This window comes from Panulirus ornatus, chromosome 27 (assembly GCF_036320965.1).
Source record: "Panulirus ornatus isolate Po-2019 chromosome 27, ASM3632096v1, whole genome shotgun sequence".
Lineage (NCBI taxonomy): Eukaryota > Metazoa > Arthropoda > Malacostraca > Decapoda > Palinuridae > Panulirus > Panulirus ornatus.
In genome coordinates this window covers 5,974,122-6,001,776 of record NC_092250.1, presented here as the reverse complement: position 1 = coordinate 6,001,776, position 27,655 = coordinate 5,974,122, and the positions used below count along the sequence as shown (strand labels likewise).

Below are 27,655 nucleotides of genomic sequence, written 5' to 3'. Positions count from 1 at the left end.
AAAGAAAAGAAAAAATATATATATAAGAATATATACTGAAATGAATGTAAAAATCATTGATTGAAAATCCCTTTTCACTGATAATATCTTATGATAGCAAGTTCGTTAAATGAAGACGTCTTTAACAATTCTTACGGAAATTTGTAGACAAATGTTTCGTTTGTCAACTCACAAGATGCTTAAAGCAAAGCCATTACTAATACGAGTCTCCAAACTTCACTAGGTTAAAGTGAAATGAAATTGAAATGAAATATCAATTGACATTTAAAGTGAAATGATCCATTCAGGTTCAAACCATTGTCCCAGATCCTCAGTCTAAGTCTAGGTAGGACATACAGCTGACATTAGCATAACAACTATGATCATCATCATCATACAGGCGAGCCATTCCAATGAACGTCTTGTGGTGTAACCTCCCATTTTCCTTTGACACTCACCCGCCAGGGGTCACTCAGGTCGTCAAGCTAGCTGCATGCATCCACCAGCCGAAAAATCATTAACTCTTCCACTGAAGTATTCAGGGTAATTCGAAGCCCACATCCTCTCTCTCTCTCTCTCTCTCTCTCTCTCTCTCTCTCTCTCTCTCTCTCTCCATTTGCATGTGGCCCCCTCTCGGCCGGCCCGGTATGGACAGAGAGAGAGAGAGAGAGAGAGAGAGAGAGAGAGAGAGATAAGAGAGAGAGAGGTTCCGTTTTCTACCAACAGATGGCAGCACACGGTCTGTTTACCAATGGCCAGCCGAGGTGAGGGAAGGCGAGAAGTGCGGAGGAAGTCGGTGAAGATGATTCTTCACTTTCTACTGCCATTTCCATCCATGTTTTTCTCTCAGGAGTGGTAGTGAATATAGAGCGTATGATGGCATACGCTGAGGATCACGCAGAGATAAGAACCTGACGCCGCGTAGTCAAATAGTTCTGGTGCTCAAAGTTTAGCTTTGGATATACGTGTTGTTCAGCCCACCCCATGTGATGTATACAAAGGCGCTTCTTCACGTCAATACAGGTCGTCAAACAGGGGAACACATCATGCCACGACCGTGAATAATATTAGCATTTAAATGGTGTAAACAAGATAGAACTACTCTTAAGATAGCAAGTAATATCATAGCTGATAATATCACATACATGAAAGTATTTCTAATGAACTTTACCGGTGTATAGGGCAACTACTGTGATAGATTGATTGCTTGCTGTGTTATTGATAACATCAATAGATGATAGGGTCATTGATGAAATACACGAGACGTTCCGTGCACACGAACACTGCCCATCTTCATTCAAGGTGACCATAGATGATGCAACACAAAAACAACAACAAAACTTAGAATGAATCACATCTGAAGGTGTTGCAGCGTTTGACCCCCAACTGACCAGACTACCACGTATGAACTCAACGGAATATGTGTCCACATAGCAACGTATTACCTACGTCACGATCTCATCTGTAACACTCCAAGCTGTGGTTCATTCCTGTTTTGTTCGTTATAATGTGTTGCATGACTGACTATGTTGCATCACTGATAGTGTTGTGTCACTGGTAGTCATTGTGACTGAAGATGAACAGTGGCCTGTCATGTCTCGTGTGTCTCAGGAATAGAGTGAAAATGAATGTTAGACATTTAATTCACACTTTATTCCGTGAAAAGATAAATTACTAAAGGATGTAGAATATGCATTGGTTCTTAACAGCGTATGAAAGGAAACAGATACCCGCTTACACACACACACACACACACACACACACACACACACACACACATATATATATTCTTTCTTTCATACTCTTCGCCATTTCCCGCGTTAGCGAGGTAGCGTTAAGAACAGAGGACTGGGCCTTACAGGGAATAACCTCACCTGGCCCCCTTCTCTGTTCTGTCTTTTGAAAAATAAGAAAAAAAAAAAAACGAGAGGGAAGGATTTCCAGCCTCCCGCTCCCTCCCCTTTTAGTCGCCTTCTACGACACGCAGGGAATACGTGGGAAGTATTCTTTCTCCCCTATACCCATATATATATATATATATATATATATATATATATATATATATATATATATATATATATATATATCCTGGCTGTTGGAGGTTAGTATGTTAGAGAGAGAGAGAGAGAGAGAGGGGCAGCGTTTGATAACCACAGATCCTTCCCTTACTATCTCAAGTGTATCTGAGAGAAAATCTGTGGGAAAAAGGAATATTTCACGGGTTAACCTAACCCGCCTTACTGTTGCACTATACATCCATGTCCGGTAGAGCGGCTGGACGATGTGGAGAGCTATAGACCTATCTACCGTCAATGGTCATCCATGGATATCACCTTCAAGCGGCTGCATCCATCACCAACAGGTGGATGATCATCCTTGTTCTCAAGTATTTTAAAGATAATTCTGAGGTCACGTACCCTCTCGCTCGGCATTTGAACCCTCGGTTAGGTGGAGAGAGAGAGAGAGAGAGGAGGAGGAGGAGGAGGAGGAGGAGGGAGACTAGTTCCGTTTTCTACCAACAGATGGCAGCACCTGGACTGTTTACAAATTTCAGCAGGGTGGACGGGGGACACGCATGGAAAACTGTGAAGTATTTACGACCTAATGCATTCCCATCTATCATTCTTTTCCCCGAAATGGATAATAGATATGAAATCTGCTTTTATACTGATGATTACACAGAAAGAGAAGCGTCTGGCAGCGAATGTTGATAATCGGTGTCTTGGATGAGATCATACACATCTTGTTTAGCCATCCCTACGAGTTGCCTACACAGGTACCTCTACTGTGCACGTGTTTCCGGTATATACAGAATATTATAAGTAAAAAAAAAGAAATATAAATTTCTTTCATATCCACGAGATTTCCCTGGATGGCATTTACAGTGGAATCAAATGTACCAGAAATTCTAGAATAATATTTCTAATAAAACATTTACGTGTGGTACTTTGCCCATATGTTTACCTTTTAGAAGTGAAACAAGAGAATTTGAAACCACAGTGGAAATAAATGGTTAAGGTTCCAGCAGGTTTCACCAACAACCACTATAGAACTCCTTAACATAGACACACATGCTATCACAGCTACCAGGACTTTCTCTTGGCGCTGGTGGTGTAGCGTCATAATAATAATAATAATAATAATAATAATAATAATAATAATAATAATAATTTTATCCCTGGGGATAGGGGAGAAAGAATACTTCCCACGTATTCCCTGCGTGTCGTAGAAGGTGACTAAAAGGGAAGGGAGCGGGGGGCTGGAAATCCTCCCCTCTCAATTTTTTTTTCTTTTTTATTTTCCAAAAGAAGGAACAGAGAAGGGGGCCTGGTGAGGATATTCCCTAAAAGGCCCAGTCCTCTGTTCTTAACGCTACCTCGCTAATGCGGGAAATGGCGAATAGTATGAAAGAAAAAATAATAATAATAATAATAATAATAATAATAATAATAATAATAATAATGATAATAATGATAATAACTAACAATAATAATAATAATGATAATTGATAATAATGATAATACTAATAATAATAATAATAATAATGATAATAATAATAATAATAGTGGTAACAATAATAATAGTAATAATAATAATAATAATAATAATAATAATAATAATAATAATAATAATAATAATTAATGATAATAATAAATATACTAAGTCAATGTTAAGCCACAAGGCTTTTGGTTCCATAACATTCTGTCCCCATTCGTTTTCATCTTACAAAAACAGAGATAACATCTTTATTTCCTTTAGGTTTTCTATGATACAGTCGCTGGAACGTGAACTCTATTACTCCTGATTTTGAACATTTAAGAGGCCATCTTTGTAATTATTGTGTACTAATACAATATGGGGTCACGTAGAAAGTGCCAGCCTCCACTTACAAGACCAGAAATAACACTTATGGGTCATGGGTTCCTCTCAAACCTCAATTGTGTTATCAAGATCTTTTGCTCTGAAGAAGTCCAGGTTTACTTTAAGACACACTTGTTCCTTCATGTGCTTTAAGAATGAAATAGACCTCTCACAGTCATAGGAATTATGTCTGCACGGTAAATAAAATCTAACCATTTTTTTTTCTTATTTTTTTTGGTAAGTAGGAAGTGTTCAGATAAAGTATCAGTGGTCTGGCCTCACTTTATTAGCCATGTCTTCCTGATACCGTAATATATCGATGGCTAGCGAGCAACATTTCCTGTCATTTGACCAGCTATAAAGTAGCGCTACCATAGTTATTAGAGAATATGTCTCACATTTAGGCTCATCACCCCTGCTGAGACATCTCGAATTTTATTGATCAATTTGATATTCATCAAACCCAAAATGGAAGATACTTTTTTTGCCGATTGTACTTTCCTGATCAATTTGATACTCATCGAACCCACAATGGAAGACAATTTTTTTGCTGACTGTACTTTCCTGATCATTTGACATTCTTGATTTTGCCGATTGTACTTTCCTGATCATTTTGATATTCATCGAACCCACAATGGAAGATAATTTTTTTGCTGATTGTACTTTCCTGATCATTTTGATATTCATCATACCCACCATGGAAGATAATTTTTTTGTTGTTGTTGTTTACCGACCGTACAGTGCAAGGGCTGTACAACACACTGCCGTTACTAAACCCCGACAAGACCCCACACTGGCTGGACACGAGATGTGGCTGTTGGCTGCTGACCCAGGCTATCACTGGGTCATAATAACAGGTCATCATGGAAGCTTGTAGAAGGAAAATCTCACGTTGTGCTGGAACGTACACACACACACACACACACACACACACACACACACACACACACACACACACACACACACACACACAGGAGCCATGAAAACCACCAGATCAATGTTTCTTACCAACGATTTATATCATCATCTCTTTTCATTGTTGACAATAATGTGGGAATAAATGCCTCGTTGGTTCTGACAGATGTAGTGGATGTGTATGTTAGTGGTGAACTGTGGCTGCTTAGCTTGCTTATGTATGTGTTACATGCATATTGCATGACTGTGGGTTTTCTTATATGTCTGTAAGTTAGAGTATGCAAATTCATGTGCCTATATATATGTATACGCTTCGTGTGTTTATGTGTTATTGTAAGAGAGTTTTAAACTCGTGTTATCACCATCTCTCAACACTGTATATAAGTACAATGTCTTTACTCCTTAGTATGTATACATGCACACACGCATTCTAGCCTACGTCAGGTGTGTGTGTGTGTGTGTGTGTGTGTGTGTGTGTGTGTGTGTGTGTGTCTTTCTATTGAACAAAGGATCAGACATCTTAGGAAAATCTTCATCAAAACCACATCCCTCAAAAGTGCTGTTTTAAAACCACGTAGAACAGAGTAAATGAATCAAATTATTCATAAGCAGTTTCCATATAGGGATATTTCATGTGCCCATTATCTTTCATTTATCTTCATTATATTCAACCATCGCAAAAGAATGAAAATAAATCTTTTCTCCTGGAGATTTTTTTTTTTTTTTCATTTATCTTGATTATATTCAACTATCCTAAATCAAATGAAATCTGTCTCTTCCTTGAAATAAAAGCATTACTCTCCCGTTTCCCATTTTTCATCAAACGAACCGACACACCAGAGAAAAGGAAGAGGTTTTGACCATTTACCCTGTGTTAAGATGTCTTGCTCACTCAGCGTTGCCAGAAACGTTAATTCATGGCTTTATGGTCTGGCATGGTGCTGTCCTCTCTGGGTGGATGAGGACGTTATTAGATGGCATGGTGTTGTCCTCTCTGGGTGGATGAGGACGTTATTAGATGGCATGGTGTTGTCCTCTCTGGGTGGATGAGGACGTTATTAGATGGCATGGTGTTGTCGGGGTGGATGAGGACCGTTATTAGATGGCATGGTGTTGTCCTCTCTGGGTGGATGAGGACGTTATTAGATGGCATGATGTTGTCCTCTCTGGGAGGATGAGGACGTAATTAGATGGCATGGTGCTGTCCTCTGTGGGTGGATGAGGACGTTATTAGAAAACGAGAAGTTGGATGGTAGGTTAAAATGAAATTATTAGAGCCTTGCTTGCATCATTGCGGAGGCAGCTCATCTTTACTATCACAACTTAGCTTCCTTACAGCCTTCCTTGACGGAGAGAGAGAGAGAGAGAGAGAGAGAGAGAGAGAGAGAGAGGTTGAAGCATGAATGTGAATATGTAATTCCCACTTATTCATGCTAGTCGTAACCTTTGAGTGTGTGTGTGTGTGTGTGTGTGTGTGTGTGTGTGTGTGTGCGAGAAAAACGTATTAAGACGCGAGTCACAATTTTCCCCAGGGAAGCCAGAAAAAGGGGGCTAACCTAACATCCTTGACTCTCGCTCCACTGTATTGATTACCACGGCAGGCCCAGGACTTCCCCCAGACTGTATGTGGTCTTCGTCGTCACCTTCTCCCAGAGTGTATGTGGTCTTCGACGTCACCTTCTCCCAGACTGTATGTGGTCTTCGTCGTCACCTTCTCCCAGACTGTATGTGGTCTTCGTCGTCACTTTCTCCCAGACTGTATGTGGTCTTCGTCGTCACCTTCTCCCAGACTGTATGTGGTCTTCGTCGTCACTTTCTCCCAGACTGTATGTGGTCTTCGTCGTCACCTTCTCCCAGACTGTATGTGGTCTTCGTCGTCACCTGGACTCCTACATAACATGTATTCTAAGTAATCGTTCCCAGTCAGTTTCCATGCGACTGCAGGAAAACTCAGTGTTATGAAGAACTGGTCGTGTTACGTGTGGTCAAGTGTTTGGTATGAGGTGGAGAGATCACACGTGTGTCTGTGTGTTTGAACTGAATTCAGGCCACCCGCCCAGAGAGAGAGAGAGAGAGAGAGAGAGAGAGAGAGAGAGAGAGAGAGAGAGAGAGAGAGAGAGAATCTGCCAGAGGGCAGAGCTAGCCCAGAGCACCCACCGCAGGGAACTGTAGAGCTACGCAGAAACAACACGTTTGAGTTAGAGAGAGAGAGAGAGAGAGAGAGAGAGAGAGAGAGAGAGAGAGAGAGAGAGAGAGAGAGAGAGAGAGAGAGAGAGAGAGAGAGAGAGATTCCGTCTTCAAGCCACTCATAACCATTAACTCCTTTTTAACTCTTGTGAGTAATCTCTTGACAAAAGTTCTAGAAAAGAATTCTCGAGACGCCATAACTTTTCAAACAAAGGCCTGGTAGCTTGGTTGGTTGTTTCTACATAAAGCTTATCACCTTCCAGGGTCACTAAGGCCCCCTCAACGTCAAGTAATATTCACCAACCGAATATTCTTCAACACCTTTTTCAGCTGTTAGAAATATTTATATTCCTGCTCAAGTGAGCCTTCACGGCTCAGCTGAACTCAGGGGAAGAGTGAGAGTAGTTCCGTTTTCTACCAACAGATGGCAGCACACGGACTGTTTACACATCGCCAGCTGACGAGAGAGGAAGGTGAAACGCGTGAGAAAAGCGGTTGAAGATTTCTCAGTTTCTGCCACTATTTCCGCGTATTCTTCTACCCAGAAGTGGCTAGTAAGTATGAAGTACATGAGCATAATAATCATACAGACTGTGAAGAGTCTGGCATCTTCACTGACGTTGACATAAGGTTGGATTTGTTTAGTGGAGTAAATTTAAATGTACTGTGCCTCTTGTTCAAGTTTGCCTCATGGCTTCCATTTGCATAGTCGTACTTTTATCGTGTAAGTATGTTCGGTATGTACGAAGGATTACAAGTAAAAAGGAAAGGAAAATCGATATAACATACTGTTTTCGTTGACTTCGCTCGCGAGTGGTTTGCAACATAAGGAAGGAGTCGCTCCAGGTGAGATCTATATCATCATTGTCAATTGAACGGGAAAGAATTGTCTTACCAGAGACTCTCTCTTACTGGAGGAGTCTAACAGTACTTTAAGGTGAAGGAGATCCTTAAGATACTATATCTGTCTATCTATCTATCAATCAATAATAAATATTATTTGTTTATTTTGCTTAGTCGCTGTCTCCCGCGTTAGCGAGGTAGCGCAAGGAAACAGACGAAAGAATGGCCCAACCCACCCACATATACATGTATATACATACACGTCCACACACGTATACATACCTAAACATTTCAACGTATACATGTATGTCCATACCCAGACATATACATATATACACATGTACATAATTCATACTGTCTGGCCTTATTTATTCCCGTCGCCACCCCACCACACTTGAAATAACAACCCCCTCCCCCCGCGTGTGCGCGAGGTAGCGCTAGGAAAAGACAACAAAGGCCACACTCGTTCACACTCAGTCTCTAGCTGTCATGTATAATGTACCGAAACCACAGCTCCCTCTCCACATCCAGGCCCCACAGAACTTTCCATGGTTTACCCCAGACGCTTCACATGCCCTGGTTTGATCAATCCATTGACAGCACGTCGACCCCGGTATACCACATCGATCCAATTCACTCTGTTCCTTGCACGCCTTTCACCCTCCTACATGTTCTGGCCCCGATCACTCAAAATCTTTTTCACTCCATCTTTCCACCTCCAATTTGGTCCCCCACTTCTCCTCGTTCCCTCCAACTCTGACACATATATCCTCTTTGTCAATCTTTCCTCACTCATTCTTTCCGTGTGACCAAACCATGTGACGATCCAGCGTGGGTGTCATTCTATATAAAAAAGTTTTGTATAGATGGTTATTTGCCCGTGGAGGTAGGTACGCAGTGAATGTATGCACCCTACCAACAATTTCAGATAAAGTTTGCTCCAAGCACCTACATAAAACGTTTGTTTCAACACATAGGGGGAAAGAAGGAAGGAAAAACTCGTTGAAAATATCTCACTGGAAGTGGCTTCATCTACACACATTTAAAGTATCAGTTCAACACCTATTGCTTCGACCGCCTCCTCTAGTTTGACCGGCAAAGTACTTCAGTTGTCTGCTCCAGTGGAAGTGTTGGTTCAACACTGCCCCAGAGTATTGCACTATAACCCACTAGTCTTTTTACAGAGTCAGTTTAATTTCGTACACTGTATGGACACTGGTATGTCTGAAACCAAACCAGAAAACAAAAGAGTCAGCGTAAAGTGAAACGATATCCCGAATATAAACGAAGAATTTTAGTTCGACTATATTTCAGACATCTTGGCTGTTAAATGGTTATATATGAGACGTTGCAAGTCTGTAATGGCATGGTAACTGATCTAACAAGAGCTCCCTCGTTTCATCCCTCCACTTTAGTGATTTTCCCTCATTCGTGATTCGCTTGAATTTCTCTCTCTCTCTCTCTCTCTCTCTCTCTCTCTCTCTCTCTCTCTCTCTCTCTCTCTCTCTCTCTCTCTCTCTCGCCTGGGCTCGTGGCATCCAGTCCATAGGCCTATAACCCCCCACCTCAAACATGATTCATAACAACATGTAACTCACACGACTCGTTCTTCTTCATAACTCTAGATTTCCCTGTAGTCATATAGAAACTAACTGGGAACCATGACTTATTACAAATGTAGATGGGAGGACAGACTAGCTTATAGTATGGCGTACTCCACCCCATACCAAGTAAGAGCATTCTGAGCCGCTTGGGGAACTGGTACGCTGGGGTGAGTTAGTTAAAGTTACAATGTTACATTTGTAAGTTGCAGGGAAAGTTCTGAATAATTGGGAACTATATTCACATTCATGCTATAACCTTTCTCTCTCATTCTCATCTAATAACGTCCTCATCCACCCAGAGAGGACAGCACCATGCCATCTAATAACGTCCTCATCCACCCAGAGAGGACAGCACCATGCCATCTAATAACGTCCTCATCCACCCTGAGAGGACAGCATCATGCCATCTAATAACGTCCTCATCCTCCCAGAGAGGACAGCATCATGCCATCTAATAACGTCCTCATCCTCCCAGAGAGGACAACACCATGCCATCTAATAACGTCCTCATCCTCCCAGAGAGGACAGCACCATGCCATCTAATAACGACCTCATCCACCCAGAGAGGACAACACCATGCCATCTAATAACGTCCTCATCCACCCAGAGAGGACAACACCATGCCATCTAATAACGTCCTCATCCTCCCAGAGAGGACAGCACCATGCCATCTAATAACGTCCTCATCCACCCAGAGAGGACAGCACCATGCCATCTAATAACGACCTCATCCACCCAGAGAGGACAGCACCATGCCATCTAATAACGACCTCATCCTCCCAGAGAGGACAACACCATGCCATCTAATAACGTCCTCATCCTCCCAGAGAGGACAGCACCATGCCAGTCTGTAAAGTCATAAACCAGCGTTTCAAGCAACGCTGAGTGAGCAAGACATCTCAACACAGAGTAAATGGCCAGTATATCATATCTTATTTACTGAGTCGTTCGTTTGAAAGAAATGGGATACGGGAGAGTAATACATAAGTTTTTTTTTTTTAAAAAAGGACAACTGTTGTTTATTTTAGGATAATGAAATGTTGATGATATGAATAGAATGGCATATGAGATAATTTCATATACAGATAACTTGTGAGCTAATGGGTTTGCTCGCTGTTTTATTGGGGCTAAAATCACACTTTTTAGGGATGTGTTTAGGATGGAAATGTTTACAGGGAACTCACCCTAGCTTAAGTAGAACGAGAAAGCCAACTTTTCAGCACACACACACACACACACACACACACACACACACACACACACACACACACACACACACAGAGGGCCTTCGTATTATATAAAAGAATACGAAGGAAAGAAAAAAAATGGTGTTTGTAATAGTGAAATAGATGAGAAACTCATAGTTTAGTGTAGTGAGAGAAGACAGACTTGCAGATGATTCAAATTCAAAGTCCTGTATATATTGTCATTATTGGATTTAAAACAGAATGTTCATCAAGTATATTTTCAAATGTAGACATGATACTGCTTCTAAACTCGAGGTAAAATGTTTACCCATGAATTTGTATTCACTACCACGATCGAAATAAGAAAAATCCATCTCAAGTGTTTTGTTGGACAGACATTATTGAAACCTTTTACAATTATGAATACCTGTATTAGATCATATCTTCATCTTCTCTTTTCATAACTAAATAAACAGAAATGTTTTAGTCTACTTTCTTAAGATGTGTTTCTCGGTTCGAGAATCATCTTGGTAACTCACATCTGTACTCACTCTCTGTGCCTTTTCATCAAGTAGGATGAGCAAAACTGAATACAGTATTCAAGGTGGGAATGCAAAATTTTATCAGATATTATTACGATAATCTCCCAAGACTTAAACTGGAAAACTGTACATATTAGTACAAAATAATGGATCGAATTTCATGCTGCGTCCGTTCATTGTGCGTCATTTACATTTTGTATCTAAGCAGAACTCCTACTGTAGTATTGTAACAACTCTTTCAGGTGTTAAACATAAATGTAAGACCACATACACTCTCACTGCACAGGTGAACCCCGGCCCGGTATAACTCGGGGGGAGTGAGACTAGTTCCGTTTTCTACCAATAGATGGCAGCACACACATTGTTTACACTTGGCCAACTGGAGGAAGGACGGTATGCGAAAAGTAGTGGATATTTTTCACTTTTGGTCGGTATTTACATCTATATGACGAATTTGCTTAAAACTATGTTTCTTTAATTTAGCAAAGGACGGAATGGATTAGAAAAAAAAGTTGTTTTGATTGCCACTATAGCAAAGGACGGAATGGATTAAAAAAAAAAAAGTTGTTTTGATTGTCACTATATGTAGCGTCATCACCACCTATTGCTTTGTTCAAACTCGCGTTCCCAATATGCAAGGCTGTTAGGGAGTATGTCCAACGAGACTGTTAGGTCAACACTGCCTCAGAGTATTACAGTATAATCCACAAGTCATCCTATAACAATTCAGTATAATTTGGTAATCTCCATTGGCATTATTATATTTGAAACCCAACCAAGAACCATATGAGTCAGTGGGAAGTGAAGCGATATCCCACATATGAAAACAAGAATTTTAGTGTGACTGTATTCTTCTGGGATTTTGGTTTTTAAATGGGTATTATATTAGACGTAACAAGTCTGTAATGACATGATAACTAGTCCAACGAGGACTTGCTCGTTTTCTTCCTTCTAGTGCAGTAACTTATGCCTCGATCATAAAGTTCTCTCTCTCTCTCTCTCTCTCTCTCTCTCTCTCTCTCTCTCTCTCTCTCTCTCTCTCTCTCTCTCTCTCTCTCTCTAAGTATATAAAGGAAGGCCCTGATAAAGCTAAACCATAATAATAATAAAAGTTAAAGCTGAATCTACATTTAGAGAACACTCTAATAACGTTAAGATTTCACTTTATCTCCCTCTAAACTTTACGCTTTTTTAATAACGTCCTCATCCTCCCAGAGAGGACAACACTATGCCATCTAATAACGACCTCATCCTCCTCCCAGAGAGGACAACACCATGCCATCTAATAACGACCTCATCCTCCCAGAGAGGACAACACTATGCCATCTAATAACGACCTCATCCACCCAGAGAGGACAGCACCATGCCATCTAATAACGTCCTCATCCTCCCAGAGAGGACAGCACCATGCCATCTAATAACGACCTCATCCACCCAGAGAGGACAACACCATGCCATCTAATAACGACCTCATCCTCCCAGAGAGGACAGCACCATGCCATCTAATAACGACCTCATCCACCCAGAGAGGACAGCAACATGCCATCTAATAACGTCCTCATCCTCCCAGAGAGGACAACACCATGCCATCTAATAATGTCCTCATCCACCCAGAGAGGACAGCACCATGCCATCTAATAACGTCCTCATCCTCCCAGAGAGGACAACACCATGCCATCTAATAATGTCCTCATCCACCCAGAGAGGACAGCACCATGCCATCTAATAACGTCCTCATCCTCCCAGAGAGGACAGCACCATGCCATCTAATAACGACCTCATCCACCCAGAGAGGACAACACCATGCCATCTAATAACGACCTCATCCTCCCAGAGAGGACAGCACCATGCCATCTAATAACGTCCTCATCCTCCCAGAGAGGACAGCACCATGCCATCTAATAACGTCCTCATCCTCCCAGAGAGGACAACACCATGCCATCTAATAATGTCCTCATCCACCCAGAGAGGACAGCACCATGCCATCTAATAACGTCCTCATCCTCCCAGAGAGGACAGCACCATGCCATCTAATAACGACCTCATCCACCCAGAGAGGACAACACCATGCCATCTAATAACGACCTCATCCTCCCAGAGAGGACAGCACCATGCCATCTAATAACGTCCTCATCCTCCCAGAGAGGACAGCACCATGCCATCTAATAACGTCCTCATCCTCCCAGAGAGGACAACACCATGCCATCTAATAATGTCCTCATCCACCCAGAGAGGACAGCACCATGCCATCTAATAACGTCCTCATCCTCCCAGAGAGGACAGCACCATGCCAGTCTGTAAAGTCATATACCAGCGCTTCAAGCAACGCTGAGTGAGCAAGACATCTCAACACAGAGTAAATGGCAAGTATGTCGCCCTTACCTTGATGAGTCGTTGGCTTGATTAAAATTGGATACGTGAGATTAATAATTACCTCTTAGGGAAAGGACGTCTGTTTATCTTAGGATAATACAATATTACTGACATGAATATGATGGTATATAAGACAGTTTTATGTAACAAATTGCTTATATGCAAATGGATTGGCTTACCCTTATATAAAGGGGCAAAAAACACACGTTTTTAGGGATGCGGTTAGGATGAAAATGTGACTAAGAAACGGATCTTTTGATCAATACAAATACAGAGACAGCTTCTAACACACACACACACACACACACACACACACACACACACACACACACACACACCTAATGGGGCTTTCGTGGTATACAAAATGATATACACGAAATCAAACAACATCAAGGTTGTCTGTAACAATGGGAGAGATCGGAAACTCACACTTAAGTGTGATTTGATCAAGTAAGACTAACAGATGATTCAGATCCAAAAAAAAACCTTGAAATTTTCATGCGACTCATGTCGTTCGTGGATTTGGAACAAAATATATATAAAGTCTCTTCTTAAATGTATTTATGGTATTGCTTTCAGCTACTATGCTTGGTGCAGCATTCCATATGTTAACGGCCTTAACTCGGGGTATAACGTATTTCCACAAATGTGTATCCATTAATACGAATGAAATAAGATGAATCTATCATCAAGTCGCTTGTTGGACCAACATGATCGAAACCTTTTATAATTCTGAATACCAGTATTAGATCATATCATAATCTCCTCTTATCAAAGCGAAGTAGATTCAAATGTCTTTGGCGACTCTTAAAGATCTGTTTTTTTTACCGACTTTGGAAGCATCTTGATAATCCACTTCAGTACTCTAACTTTGCCATATTGATCAAGTAGCATGAGGGAAACTGATCCCCATATTGGAAATGGGAACGCACAATTGTACTGTAAAAAAAAATGACGATAATTTCCCTCGAATTGGAGAGCCATGTTTATAAATTCATAGTTTTTGATCGGCTTCGTTTCTGTTTCTATACACTACTTATACATTACCAGAGACTATAACATCTATATCTCTTTTCTCCTCTACCTTTTCTAGCCCAGTAGAACTCTTAGTGGTGTATTATAACGCCTCTTCCATGTGTTAAATATGATTGTAAGACTATACATATACGCTCACGATACATGTTACTCCTAACCCGGTATAACTCGGAGTGAGACTAGTTCCGTTTTCTACCAACAGATGGCAGCACACGAATTGTTTATACTGCCAACTGGAAATATTTTGTTTCGTTTTCTGCTGGCATTTCCCTCTCTATGACACATTTATTTATTGCGAGGTTTCTTTAATTCAGCAAAAGACGAATCAACCAAAAGGTCATCGTGATACAGGTCACTATAAGTGACTAAAATCACAAATACTGAAAGTTTTAGGTCACCATCTGTTACTTCGTCCATCCCTCTCTTTTCCAACATGTAAGACACTACAGGAGTCTGCTCCAACGAGGCTTTTGCGTCTCTGCTGCCTTAGGGTACTACAGTGTAATCCACAAGTTGTTCAATAACGTTTCAGTATAACTTGGTATACCGTAATGACATTGGGATATTTGAAATCTAACCAGAAACCATAAGAGTCAGCGTGAAAGTTAAATGATGTCCCATATATAAGATACAAATTTGAGCTCGAGCACATTTCAGACATTTTGGTTCTTAAATGGATATTAGATATGTTGCAAGTCTGTAAATGGCATAGTTACTGCTCTAACAAGGGATTGCTCGTTTTCTCTTGTGGACTGCAAAGATTTTTCATCTCATCCATTAAGTGTTGTATGTTTCATCCCTCTCTCTCTCTCTCTCTCTCTCTCTCTCTCTCTCTCTCTCTCTCTCTCTCTCTCTCTCTCTCTCTCTCTCTCTCTCTATCTATCTATCTATCTCTATCTCTATCTCAAGTTGCTGATATTCACTTCATAGACTTATAATCTCTACATCTCACACCTAACACTTGACAACACGTAACTCACATGACCAGTTCTTCTTAACTTTAGATTTTCCCCGCAGTCACATAGAAACTGACGGGAAACCATTACCTACGATAAATGTTCATTGGAAGGCAGACTAGTTTATAGTGTACTCTACTTGCTGCTTAAGAGAATTCTGAACTGCCGAGGGATCAATACCCTGGTTGGATTAGGTCAAGGATATTAATATAACTTAGACAAGTATCTTGGAAAGTGCGTGCTCGCATCTCCTTACATTTTTCTCCCGAAAAGGAAGTCATTTCCATGAATGAGTGGGAACTATATTCAAATTGATCTCTCTCTCTCTCTCTCTCTCTCTCTCTCTCTCTCTCTCTCTCTCTCTCTCTCTCTCTCTCTCTCTAAAGAAAGGCTAGGATAAAATTAAACCATGATAACAGAAAAGAACGGCTGAGTCTGCTTCAACACAAGACTTTAATGACGTTTACATATCACTTAATCTCCCATTAAACTTCTTGCTTTTTTTGATAACCTAATGTTAATTGATAGGCGTGTAAAAGAGAATTTTGGATGTTAATGTGCTGAGAGGGGCAGCTGGAGGGATGTTGATCATCATCTTGTGGAGGTGAAGGAGAAGATTTGTAGAGGTTTTCAGAAAAGAAGAGAGAATGTTGTGGATAAGAGAGTGGTGAGAGTAAGTGAGCTTCGAAAAAAGACTTGTGTGAGGAAGCACCAGAGGAGATTGAGTGGAGAATGGCAAAAGGTGAGAGCAAATGACGTATAGGGAGTGGAGGAAGAATGGGATGTATTTAGGGAGGCAGTGTTAGCTTGCACAAAAGATGCCTGTGGCATGAGAAAGATGGGAGGTGGGCAGATTAGAAAAGGTAGTGAGTGGAGGGATGAAGAAGTAGAATTATTAGTGAAAGAGAATAGAGAGACAATTGCACGATTTTTACAGGAAAGTTGTGTAAATGATTGGGAGATGTATAAAGGAAAGCGGCAGAAGGTCAAGAGAAAGCTGCAAGAGGTGACAAAGAGGGCAAATGAGAGCTGGGGTGAGAGAGTGTCATTAAATTCTAGGGTGAATAAAATAATGTTTTGGAAGAAGTTAAATAAAGTGCGTAAGACAAAAGAACAAATGGGAACATCGATGAAGGGGGCAAATGGGGAAGTAATAACAAGTAGTGGTGATGTGAGAGGGAGATGGAGTGTGCATTTTGAAGGTTTGTTGAATGTGTTTGATGATAAAGTGCCAGATATAGGGTGTTTTGGTCGGGGCGGTATGATAAGTGAAAGGGTCAGGGAGAATGGTTTGGTAAACAGAGAAGAGGTAGTGAAAGCTTTGCGGAAGATAAAAGCCGGCAAGGCAACGGGTTTGGATGGTATTGCTGTGGAATCTATTAAAAAAGGTGGTGACTGTGTTGTTGATTTGTTGGTAAGGATATTCAGTGTATGTATGGATCATAATGAAGTGCCTGAGGATTGGTGGCATGCATGCATAGTGCCATTGTACAAAGGCAAAGGGGATAGAAGTGAGTGTTCAAATTAGAGAGGCATAAGTTTGTTCAGTATTCTTGGGAAATTATATGGGAGGGTATTGATTGAGAGGGTAGAGGCATGTACAGAGCATCAGATTGGGGAAGAACAGTGTGGTTTCAGAAGTGGTAGAGGATGTGTGGATCAGGTGTTTGCTTTGAAGAATGTATGTGAGAAATACTTGCAAAAATTGATGAATTTGTATGAAGCATTTATGGATCTGGGGAAGGCATATGAGAGGGTTGATAGAGATACACTGTGGAAAATTTCAAAAGTATATGGTATGGGATGTAAGGTGCTAGAAGCAATGAAATGATTTTACCAAGGATCTAAGGCATGTAGGAAGAGAGGAAAGTGACTGGTTCCTAGTGAATATCGGTTCGCAACAGGGTTGCGTGATGTCTCCATGGTTGTTTAATTTGTTTATGGATGGGGTGGTTATGGATGTGAATGCAAGAGTTTTGGAGAGAGCGGCAAGTATGCAGTCTGTTTTGGATGAGAGAGCTTGGGAAGTGAGTCAGTTGTTGTTCGCTGATGATGTACCGCTGGTGGCTGATTCGGGTGAGAAACTGCAGAGGTTGGTAACTGAGTTTGGTAAAGTGTGTGAAAGAAGAAAGTTGAGAGTAAATGTGAATAAGAGCAAGATTATCAGGTTCAATAGGGTTGAGGGTCAAGTCAATTGGGAGGTAAGTTTGAATGGAGGAAAACTGGAGGAAGTGAAGTGATTTAGATATCTGGGAGTGGACTTAGCAGCGGATGGAACCATGGAAGAGGAAGCAAATCATAGGGTGGGGGAGGGAGCGAAGGTTTTGGAAGTGTTCAAGAATGTGTGGAAGGCGAGAACGTTATCTCGGAGAGCAAAATGGGTATGTTTGAAGGAATATTGGTTCCAACAATGTTCTATGGTTGCGAGGCATTGGCTATAAATAGAGTTGTGCGGAAGATGGTGGATGTGTTGGAAATGAAATGTTTGAAGACACAATGTGGTTTGAGGTGGTTTGATCGAGTAAGTAATGAATTGTGAGTGTTTATTAATAAAAAGAGCGTGGTTGAGAGAGCACAAGAGGGTGTGTTGAAATGGTTTGTACATATGGAGAGAATGAGTGAGGAAAGATTGATGAAGGGCATATATGTGTCAAAGGTGGAGGGAACGAGGAGAAGTGGAAGACCAAACTGGAGGTGGAAGGATGGAGTGAAAAAGATTTTGAGCGATCGGGGCCTGAACATACAGGAGGGTGAAAGGTACGCAAGGAATAGAGTGAATTGGAACGATGTGGTATGCCGGGGTCAACGTGCTGTCAATGGATTGAGCCAAGGCATGTGAAGCGTCTGGGGTAAACCATGAAAAGTTCTGTGGGGCCTGGATGTGAAAGGGAGCTGTGGTTTCGGTGCATTACACATGACAGCTAGAGACTGACTGTGAACGAATGTGGCCTTTGTTTTCCTTTCCTGGCGCTGCCTCGCTGAAGGATGTGGGGGGAATGCTATTTCATGTGTGGCAGGGTGGCGACGAGAGTTGATGAAGGCAGCAAATATGAATATGTACTTGTGTATATATGTACATATATATGTCTGTGTATTTATATGGAGTATACATGGAAATGCATAGGTATGTATATGTGCGTGTGTGGACGCTTATGTCTTTTAGTCTACTCTCTTAAGATCTGGCAATTCACCTCTGTACTCTCTGTCTACGTCTTCTCCTCAAGTAAGATGAGGAAAATTTAACACAATATTCAAGGAGTAAACACACCATTGTATAGTAAAATGTGATTATAATATCCGTAGAGTTTCGCTGGAAAGCCCCAGCCTATGAAACCAAAATATAAATCATGGGTGTTTTTTCTGCTTCTATGAACTGATTATACATTACCAGACACTATAACTAAAACTGTTCCCTACTTCGCCATTTATAGCCTAGCAAAACTTCTATTGTGGTATTGTAACGCGTCATTCAGGTGTTAAAGATAATTGTATATGGGAAGATAAACTTGTTTATCGTATAATGTTCTCTATATGCTATTTAAGAATATTCCAAACTACTAGGGGAAAAATTCCTAATGAGAGTGGGTCCGTAATATTAATATACCTTGAATAAGTCCCTTTGGAAAGTAAGAACTCGCATATTTTCATATTTTTCTCTCACAGAGGAAATGATTTACATGAATAATTGGGAACTATAATCAAATTCATGTTCCGGTCTCTCTCTCTCTCTCTCTCTCTCTCTCTCTCTCTCTCTCTCTCTCTCTCTCTCTCTCTCTCTCTCTCTCTCTCTCTCTCTCTCTCTCTCTCTCTCTCTCTCTCTAAAGAACGAGTGGATTAAACCGTGATAAAAGAAGAGTTGAATCTGCATTAAGACACAAAGACTTTAAAAACGTTTAGATATCACTTGATCTCCCATTAAACTTTTTTACTTTCTGATAACGTAATCACCCTCCCAGAGATGGCAGCACCATGCCACTCTATATAGTCCTAAATTAACGTTTCTGGCAACGTTGAGTGAGCAGGATATCTTAACACAGGATAAATGGATAGAATGTCTTTGTTTCTTTACTGAGTCGTTCGTTGATAAACAAGAGATACGTCAGAGTAATGATTATCTTTTAAGGAAAGGACAGGTATTATTTGTTCTGGGATAGTAAGATATTAATGATATGAATATAATGTCACATGAGATATTCTAAATAACAAATGGTGTGTGAGGAAATGGGTCTGTTTATTCAAACTAAGAGGGCTCAAAACAAACTTGTTAGAGATGTGGTTAAATTGAAGCTGGTCCTTCATTCAGCAGAAATATATCAGTGGTACTGCTTTCGACAAATCTAACAGGTAAATCATTGTATCACTCCTCTTTAAAAAGAAGTTCGCCATATTCGAGGTAAACAATGAAATCGTCACAAGTTATTAACCATTAATGTGAGTGAACTATGACGAATCTCTCCTCAGTTTGATTCTGTAAATCACCATTATCTAATCCTTTTATAATCCTGAATACTTGTGTTAGATCATATCTTAATCCTCTTTCTTTAATGCTGAATAATTTCTTGTTTTGGCCTATTCTCTGTACTCTTAGATTATGCCTTTGCATCAAGTAAGATGAAGAAACTGAGCACAGTATTCAAGGAGTAAACGCACAATTGTGTTGTCAAATGAGGCGATAATATCCCTACACTTAACTTGGAAAGCTGTGCATGTGAATCCAAATAATAAAAATATGATGGGAATTTTTTCCTGTTTCTTTGAACTGCTTATTCATCACCAGAGACTCTAGGACAACTAAGTCTCTCTTCTCCTTCACCTTTTCTACCTCAGCAGGACTTCTATTGTGGTATATTTACGTCTCTTTCAGGTGTTAAAGATAATTGTAAGTCCACATACACTCTCACTTTATATGTGACCTCTGGACCGGTCTAACTCGGGGAGTGAGACTAGTTCCGTTTTCTACATACAGATGGCAGCACACATTGCCAACTGACGGAAGGACGATGAAACATGTGAAAAGCGGTGGAGGTTCTTTCACTTTCTGTCAGCATTACCATATATATGACGCATCTGCTTAAAACAATGATTCTCTAATTCAACAAAGAACGGAAGGAAGCAATTAGATACTCATTGTAATAAAGGTCACTATAAGTAACTTTAACTACAAGTTTTAAAAGTTTCAAGTTACCACGTCCTACTTCGTCCAGCCTCTTATTGCCAACATACATGGCACTTTGGGAGTCCGGTCCATCTAGACTGTTATGTGACCACTGCCTCAGAGTAATACAGTGTAACCTATAACTCGTCCTGCAACGATTCAGTATAATTTGATATTCTCTTTTGGTATTAATATACTTGAAACCAAGAACCATAAGTCAGTGGACAGAGAAATGATATTCCACATGTAAGGTAGATATTTTATTTCAATTACATTTTAGACATATAACCTGTCAAATGGATATCATATGAGACGCTGTAAGTCTGAAATGGCATTGTAACTTATCCAACATGGACTTGTTCACTTTTCTCCTACTGCAATGAGTTTTCTTCGAATTACTATTTACCTCTCTCTCTCTCTCTCTCTCTCTCTCTCTCTCTCTCTCTCTCTCTCTCTCTCTCTCTCTCTCTCTCTCTCTCTCTCTCTCTCTCTCTCTCTCTCTAAAGAAAAGCTAGGATAAAGTTAAACCATGATAACACAAGAGAAGAGCTGAGTCTGCTTTAACACAAGACTTTAATGACGTTTAGATATCACTTGATCTCCCATTAAACTTTTTTACTTTCTGATAAGGTAATCACCCTCCCAGAGAGGGCAGCACCATGCCACTCTATATAGTCCTAAATTAACGTTTCTGGCAACGTTGAGTGAGCAGGATATCTTAACACAGGATAAATGGACAGAATATCTTTGTTTCTTTACTGGGTCGTTCGTTTGATAAACAAGAGATACGGGAGAATAATGATTATCTTTTAAAGAAAGGACAGCAGTTATTTGTTTTGGGATAGTCAAATATTAATGATTTGGATAGAATGGCACACGGGATACTTTTAAGGATGTGGTTAAACTGAAGCTGGTCCTTTATTGAGCAGATATACAGAGCCAACAATCCCTCCCCCACACACACACATGGGGTCATCGCGGTATATAGAATAGTGCATAGGAAATCAAATAACAAAGTCATTCCTCATAGTAGAAAAGATCAGAAATTCCAAGACTTAGTGTGGTAAGAGTAGATAAACTTACAGATGATTCAAAGACAATAACCTGGAAATTTTCCCGCAACTAAGGACGCTCATATAATGTTATTCTTGCATTTGAATGACAAGGAGTAAACGCAACATTGTATTGTAAAATGTGATGATAATACCCATAGACTTTAGCTGGAAAGCTATGAATGTAGAAAGAAAAAGAAAAAAAGAAAGATGTGCTTTTTTTCTACTGTTTCTGTGAACTGCTTATACAATACCAGAGACTATGATATCTAAATTATTTTCCCTTTTCCCTTTTGTAGTTCAACAGAAAACTTATTGTTATATAGTTACGCCTCTTTCAGGGGAGTGAGACTAGTTCCGTTTTCTACATACAGATGGCAGCACACATTGCCAACTGGCGGAAGGACGATGAAACATGTGAAAAGCGTTGGAGGTTCTTTCACTTTCTGTCAGCATTACCATATATATGACGCATCTGCTTAAAACAGTGTCTCTTTAATTCAACAAAGGACGGAAAGAAACATCTAGATACTTGTTGTAATAAAGGTCACTATAAGTAACTTTAACTACAAGTTTTAAAAGTTTCAAGTTACCACGTCCTACTTCGTCCAATCTCTTATTTCCAACATACATGGCACTTCGGGAGTCCGGTCCATCAAGACTGTTATGTGACCACTGACTCAGAGTAAGAGAGTATGATCCACAAGTCGTCAAACAACGATGTGCTATAATTTGGTAGTCTGTGTTGGTATTGATATATTTGAAACCAAGGACCAAGAACCATGACTCAGTTGAAAGAGAAACGATTTACCAAATATAAGATAGAGATTTTATTTCAATTATATTTCAGACATATAGGCTTCGAAATGGCTATCACATGAGACGTTGCAAGTCTGTAATGGCATAGTAACTTATCCAACAAGGACTTGTTCTCTCTTCCAGCACAATAATTTTTTGGCTGAATTATGATTTCCTACTGCTATTACTACTTTCTCTCTCTCTCTTTCTCTCTCTCTCTCTCTCTCTCTCTCTCTCTCTCTCTCTCTCTCTCTCTCTCTCTCTCTCTCTCTCTCTCTCTCTCTCTCTCTCTCAATCTATTTATTCTATTGGCCTTATAATCTCTCCATCTTAATCGTGACTCTTGACAACACGTACCTGTAAAATTCTCCTGCAATCATATAGAAACTATCAGGGAACCATTGTCTATAACATTATATGGGAAGCTGCATCAGTGCGTAATATCTCTGTGATCTACATACCATTGAAGAGAGTTCTGGACTGCTGAGGGAAGGGATTTCCCAGAGCGTGTGGGTCAAGGATATTATGTTAACAGTTTGAAGTTCCTAAAGAAAGTTTTGACTCCTATCTTTATATAGTCATCTGACATCAAAGTTATAATTTGGTTGAACAGTTAGGAACTATATTCTCTTTCATGCTATTATCTCTCTCTCTCTCTCTCTCTCTCTCTCTCTCTCTCTCTCTCTCTCTCTCTCTCTCTCTCTCTCTCTCTCTCTCTCTCTCTCTCTCTCTCTCTGATACCTATAGGAAGTCTGTGATAAAGTCAAAAGTATTGCTAAGAGATTAGAGCCGAATCTTCATTAAAACAAATGACGTTGAGACCATGTGATCTCATATGAAACTTTCCGTTTTCTAATAACGTCCTCATCCTCCCAGAGAGGACAACACCATGCCATCTAATAACGACCTCATCCACCCAGAGAGGACAGCACCATGCCATCTAATAACGTCCTCATCCTCCCAGAGAGGACAACACCATGCCATCTAATAACGACCTCATCCACCCAGAGAGGACAGCACCATGCCATCTAATAACGTCCTCATCCTCCCAGAGAGGACAGCACCATGCCATCTAATAACGTCCTCATCCACCCAGAGAGGACAACACCATGCCATCTAATAACGTCCTCATCCACCCAGAGAGGACAGCACCATGCCATCTAATAACGTCCTCATCCACCCAGAGAGGACAACACCATGCCATCTAATAACGTCCTCATCCACCCAGAGAGGACAACACCATGCCATCTAATAACGTCCTCATCCACCCAGAGAGGACAGCACCGTGCCATCTAATAACGTCCTCATCCACCCAGAGAGGACAACACCATGCCATCTAATAACGTCCTCATCCACCCAGAGAGGACAACACCATGCCATCTAATAACGTCCTCATCCACCCAGAGAGGACAGCACCGTGCCATCTAATAACGTCCTCATCCACCCAGAGAGGACAACACCATGCCATCTAATAACGTCCTCATCCACCCAGAGAGGACAACACCATGCCATCTAATAACGACCTCATCCACCCAGAGAGGACAACACCATGCCATCTAATAACGTCCTCATCCTCCCAGAGAGGACAACACCATGCCATCTAATAATGTCCTCATCCTCCCAGAGAGGACAACACCATGCCATCTAATAATGTCCTCATCCTCCCAGAGAGTACAGCACCATGCCAGTATGTAAATTCACAAATCAAGGTTTCTGGCAACGCTGAGTGAGCAAGACGTCTTTATACATAGGGTAAATGGCTAGAATGTGGTTCCATCTTTACTGAGTCATTCGTTTGATAAAAATTATGTACAGAAAGATAATAATCATCATCTTTTAAGGAAAGGACAGATCTTTTGGTCTTATTATATGAATAGAATGGCGCAAGAAAATATCTGATATAAGAAATGTGAGCAAATACGTTTGCCTACTCTGTTCTAAGGGGGCTGACAGCACAATTTTATAGGGATGAGGTTTGGATGAAAAATCTTCTTGTGAAACTGTTCTATTGATCAGTAAAATACAGAAGCATCTCTTCACACACACACACACACACACACACACACACACACACACACACACACACACACACATTTGAGACCTTTGTGGTGTACAAAAGAACACAAAGAAAATCAAACATGGTTTAGTGTGGTAAGAGTAAACAGACTTACAATATGATTCAAAGAGAAATGCTTGTTAATTTCATACAACGAAGGACGTGTACCTACTGTCATTCGTGGATTTGAATCAAAATATGCATCAAGTTTATTCTCAAATGTATCTATGGTACTGCTTTCAATTGCTCTAATTGGTAAATCATTCTATATGTTACCAGTCCTACTAAAGTAAAATTGCTTCGCCTCACTGGAGGTAAAACGTTTTGCACACGAATTTGTATCTACGAGTGAAGTAAGACGAATCAAATAGTTTGTTGGAGTGACATTATCGTAGCCTTTTATAACCCTGATTACCTGTATTAGATCCTATTTCAAGCTTCTCTTTTCGAAGCTAAATAGATTCAAGTGTTTTAGGTGACTCTCTTTAGATTGGTTTCTCGGTTCAAGGAATCATTTTGATAACTCACATTTGTACTCTTAACAATGCCTTTTCATCTAGTAGGAAGAAGACAACTGAACACAACATTCAAGGTGGAAATGTACCCTTGTGTTGCAAGATGTGACAATAATTTCCTAGGTTTGAACTGGAGATCCTTGCTTAAAAATCTACAATTTTTGATAATTTTTCTTTTTCTTTTATTTTCTTTGAGCACAGCTTATACATTATGATTCTGGTACCATTTAAATCTCTTAATGTATCACAGCAGAACTCTTATAGTAGTGTTGTAACGCGTCTTTTAGGTGTTAAAGACAATCATAAGGCCATATACATTTTTACTGCACAGGTGAACCCCGGCCCGGTATAACTCAGGGGAGTGAGACTAGTTCCGTTTTCTACCAACAGATGGCAGCACGCGCATTGTTTACACATCCAACTGGGCGAGATCTATGAAAAGCGGTGGAGATTTTCCGCTTTCTGCCAGCATTTCTATACACGTGACACATCTACTTATAACGATTTCTTTTTTTAATTCAGTAAAGGAGAAAAGGAATCGACCAAAAAGTTATTGTGATAAAGGTCACGATAGATGACTTGACCAACAAATAGTGAGAGCGTATTGCTTCATTCAACCTCTAGTTTCCAACCCACAAACAAGGCATTACGAGAGTCTGCCCCAAACAGACTGTTAACTCACCTTTGCCTCAGAGTATTACAGCATAATCCACAAGTCGTTCTATAGCGATTCAGTACAGTTTTAGTATTCTGAATTGGCAGTGGTACATTTGAAACTAATGATCCAGGGACCATAAGCGTGAGCGGGAGGGAAGTGAAGCGATATCCCACATCAAAAAACAAAAGATTTTGTTCAATTATATTTCGGGCAGCGTGGTTCTTAAATGGTTATTGGATGAGACGTAACGAGTCTGTGATGACATAGTAACTACTCCAACAAGGACTTGCTCGTTTTCTCCTTTCTAGTGCTGTGATTTTTGGCTGACTCAATTTCCATCTCTCTCTCTCTCTCTCTCTCTCTCTCTCTCTCTCTCTCTCTCTCTCTCTCTCTCTCTCTCTCTCTCTCTCTCTCTCCACTGGTCTGTTGCCATCGACTTCATAGACCCGTATAACCTCCCTTGTCTTCAAACATGACTTTGAGCCAACAGGTAATTCACACGACTCGCTCCTCTTACCTCTAGATCTTCTTGCAGTCATAGAGACACGGACTGGGGAACCATTAACGGTACAAAATGTATATCGGAAGCTAGGGCAGCTTATAGTATGGCGTACTCTACATGTTATGTGTGAGCGAACTCTAAACCACACGAAGTTTCAGTGCCCTTGAGCCAGTGGGTCGAGGATGTTAATTTCACCTCTCATAAGTCTCTGGGGAGAGTACAAGCTCGCATCTCCCAACACTCTTCCTGCTCAAAGGAAGTAATTTGCATAAATTAGTGGGAACTATATTGAAATTCATCTTACAACCTCTCTCTCTCTTTCTCTCTCTCTCTCTCTCTCTCTCTCTCTCTCTCTCTCTCTCTCTCTCTCTCTCTCTCTCTCTCTCTTAGTAAATTAAGGCTGTGATAAAGCTAAATCATGATGAAAAAATAAGAAAAACAGCTGAATCTGATTTAAAACAAGATTTTGAGGACTAATATATATAGAGTTTTCTGAATCTCCCATTAAACTTTATTTACTTTCTGATAACCTAATCGCCCTCCCAGAGAGGGCAGCACCATGCCAGTCCATAAAGTCCTCAGTCAACGTTCTGGCAACGCTGAGTGAGCAGGATATCTTAACACAGAGTAAGTGGCCAATATTTTGTCCTTTCTCAGCTGAGTCGTTCGTTTAATAAAATTGGGCTACGGGAAAAATCACACGTTTTTCTTTTTCTTTTTCTTTATTTTTAAGGAAAAGACAGCCGTTGTTTGTGCTCGGATAGGAATACATCAATAGGAATAGAATGGAACATGAGATACATTTGTGTGACAAACTGCTCTTGAACAAACGGCTTCTACTTACGCTTTTCTAAGTGGGTTTAAAGGACACTTTTTAGGCATGTGGTTAGGATGAAAATGATGCGAAAAAACCCTCTCAACCTTTGTTCATTAGAACTTACGCAAGCAACTAACTAAAGATAGACAGACACACGGACCTTCGTGGCATACCAATAAAAGCAAATTAATTTAGTATGAGACCATTTGGTCTTTCCAAGGATGTTTATACTAGTTGAAGAAATAAGAGACTCATACACCAATGAGGTAAGAGTAGAAAGACAAACAGAACTTCAAAAAGGACGAACTGAACAATTCTAACGTAACTAAGGAGATGTATTTAAATAACATTAAAGTCTTTTTTCATCACATGTATTTCTTTCATCTAATCTAACTGGAAATCATACCATACATTCATAATCCTCTTTTAAGAAAAAATTCTTCGTTTCTCTCTAGGAAAGAAAGTTCGTGTTCGATTTAGTATCTGTTACTACGAGTGGATGCAGTCGAGCACCTGCGTTTGATCATACCTTAATCTTCTCTCTCTCTGAAGCTATAGAAATTAAAGTTATTTTTGTCAATTCTTCTAAGATTTTGTTTCTCGGTTCGAGAATCATAATT

General features: G+C 40.3%; 1 long non-coding RNA gene across 1 annotated transcript in view; it reads left to right on the top strand.

The window, feature by feature from the left end:
* LOC139757478 (uncharacterized) overlaps positions 1-27,655 on the top strand; it is a 127,546-nt gene that overhangs the window by 30,219 nt on the left and 69,672 nt on the right. The window contains exon 2 of the long non-coding RNA XR_011714640.1: positions 7,367-7,496. This is a non-coding gene — a long non-coding RNA (uncharacterized lncRNA). The remainder of the gene's footprint in view (positions 1-7,366; positions 7,497-27,655) is intronic.